This window comes from Tiliqua scincoides, chromosome 7, assembly GCF_035046505.1.
Source record: "Tiliqua scincoides isolate rTilSci1 chromosome 7, rTilSci1.hap2, whole genome shotgun sequence".
NCBI lineage: Eukaryota > Metazoa > Chordata > Lepidosauria > Squamata > Scincidae > Tiliqua > Tiliqua scincoides.
The window spans coordinates 17,161,803-17,164,760 of record NC_089827.1 but is presented as its reverse complement, the minus strand read 5'-3'; the positions used below and the strand labels follow the sequence as shown (position 1 = coordinate 17,164,760).

At 40.7% G+C, this 2,958-nt stretch overlaps 1 pseudogene; it reads left to right on the top strand.

Moving 5' to 3' along the window:
• Window positions 1–2,423: 2,423 nt before the first annotated feature.
• LOC136657908 (5S ribosomal RNA) lies at window positions 2,424–2,545 on the top strand (annotated as a pseudogene).
• The last annotated feature ends 413 nt before the right edge of the window (window positions 2,546–2,958 follow it).

The following is a 2,958-nucleotide window of genomic DNA, read 5'->3' as shown; positions in this document are numbered from 1 at the left end:
GGAGTTCCAGAGACCAACCACACGCTGAGTAAAGAAATATTTTCTTTTGTCTGTTCTAACTCTCCCAAGGTTGTTGTAAGGCTTAATTACAAGAACTAATGTTTGCAGATCATTTTAATTTCCTTATACACAAATTGTAACTGAGCCACTTGGCATTACCTTGGCCTCTAGTTCTCATTCTGAAAAGAAGTCTTTTTGTTGTTGAGAAGCACCATGAAACTTAGTAGATATTAAAGTATTGGGCCATACTGAAATTAAATAATAATAATGACAGCTGCAGACAACAATTCTTTAGTCATTTCCCGATGTTCAGGAAAGCCAGCTCTGCCAATATTAAGGGAATTTTCCATGTTAAATCTTCACTGTCAACAGTTTTTTCTGTAATGACAACATTTTTCTTCTCTTCTGTGTCAAGCAAAGCAGAGCTTTTATCTGCCTGAAGGACGTGTGAAAACTGTATTTATTTATCGCCGTTGCTGATAAATAAGATAAGCTAAAAACCAAAACAAAGACAGATTTCTTTCTTAAAGACCTTACAGTCTTAGCTTTAACAGTGAGGGAAACTGAGGGAGGAGGAGCAAAAGGAAAAACAAATTTAAAAAAAGACCAAAACAAGAAGGAAGGCAATTAAATATTAGGGTTGCAATTCAAAGCATACTTATCTGGGTGTAAGTCCCATTGAACTCAATGGGATTTAGTTCTGAGTAGACATGCATAAGATTGCACTTTTAAGGTCCAATCTTTCTCCTTGAGCTATGCCAATGTACTGCCATGTATACAGTATAACAACACTATCAGTGTAGAAGCCCACCCATGGATGTGCATGGTTGTTGGTGCAATGTCAGGAAATGCAATGCACATGCATTAGAGTGGAAACAAATATCTTATAAGTTTTGGAAATTCAGTTCCAAATTCTGTATATAAGATTTGTGAAATTATACAGTAGGCCCTTCTGAATTCCATGGAGAATGAAATCCACAGGGGATCCATGCTGACAAACCAGAAGTGTCTTTTAGAAGTGTCCTGGAAGCTTGCTGAAGTGCTGGGAGATTGCTCACATCCTCCTTGAGCTTCAGAAGACCTCCTGGATGTGCCTGGATGTGTCTCCAGCCACAGGCTCAGTATTCACAGATATTCAAATCCACAAGCCACTGTATCTCAGCTTTTATCTTCCCTTCTTTTTTCTATTAGTGTCTATATTGTTCTCTTTAGTGCAGGAAAAGGAAATAGAAAGGAAGCTTCCTTGGTTCCTGCCCTGCTCAGCTGAGTAACCCAGCCACAGATTTAGATAACAAGGTTAGAGCAGCTTGTGGTTACTCGTCACAAAATAGAAAGAATTATTCTGGTTTTGCATGGTTAAGAGAAGCCTACTTATTATTCCCTAGACACTCTTCTGAGAATCTCATTAGAGAACCACAGAAACAGAGAATAATCTTGAAACTGTTACGCAAACTGAATGCAGCTGTCAAACTCTGAAAAGAGCCAGATACAAATACGCAGTCTGCACCCTTAGACTATGTGTCACACCCCAGACCTATTAGTGTAAAAGGAAGTAAATAGAAATCTTAATTGAAATATGAAAATTACAAAATATTATTTAAAGGTGAAGCGAGTGCATGTTGTTCAGTGCTAACTCTCATTGTCAATTGAGTGTGGAATAGGAATTCACAGGAAATTCTGCTTTAAAAAAGCTGATCCTGTGATAGAGATTCTTGCATAATAAAAAATATGGTCTGAAAGTTTGTCATTTTGCACACTGAAGAAATTCTATTATTTCTTATAGAGCAGGGGTGCTCACACTTTTTTGGCTCGAGAGCTACTTTGAAACCCAGCAAGGCCCGGAGATCTACCAGGGGGGAAGGAAGCGTCTGACAGACACCCCCTTTAATGTATGGAGCCCCTGCTGGAGTCTAGTCAGTTTCGACAGTTTTGTTGCTGCATGCCTGAAGAGCAGCTAAAGTGTCAGTTTCAGTGTCAGTTTAGTGTCAGCTAAATATGTCAGTTTCGTCTAGTCACTAGACGAAACTGACATATTAACAGTTTGGAGAGACAGGGCTCCGCGATCTACTCATTTTGCCTCGCGATCTACCGGTAGATAGCGATCCACCTATTGAGCACCCCTGTTATACAGCAGCTTTTCTCAAACTGTGGGTCGGCACCCACTAGGTGGGTCACGAGTCAATTTCAGGTGGGTCGCATAGCATCTGACTCTGCCACTATTGAAAATACAGAGTTAAAAATATATGGTACAGAGCTGCTGGGCAGGGCGGGCTCTGGGTGGGAGAGAGGCATGGTGCTTTGCCCTGAATACATGGGAGGATGGGGCACTGGAAGGGGGAGGGCTGTGTAGATGGAACGCCTGTGTTCTGCTTTGACTTCCAAGTTGGAATGTTTGAATTCCAATGGAAACTTTGCTGATCATGGCTTACATTTGAACTGTTACCCTGCAGATGCCTGATCTTGTCTGATCTCAGAAGCTAAGCAGGGTCAGGCCTGGTTAGTATTTGGATGGGAGACCACCTGGGAACACCAGGTGCTGTAGGCTTATACCATAGTCTTTCGAGACTGAAGGTTGCCAGTCACAAATTGATGGTGTCATTTCCAGCTGTGACATCACTTCCAGGTTAATGACATCACTTCTGGTGTGTTCCTACAGATTTGTTGCTCTAAAATGTCGGTCCTGGTACTAAAAAGTTTGAGAACCACTGTAGACAATATTTTGGAAGGGATCTAAACTTTGGAGGAGATCGTGGGTGTGCTAAAAAAAAAAAAAGACATTTGAATTGGAACAGCTAAGAAAGCATATTCCAAGAATTTTCTCCACAACAATACCAATCTTCAAAAAAGCTTGCCTGGCAAAAAGTTGCTTATGTCTGCACAAAGGCACACCCTGAAAGAAGAGATAAAGTACATAGATAAAAAATAAACCAACATCAGGGTAAACATCTGCATAGACTA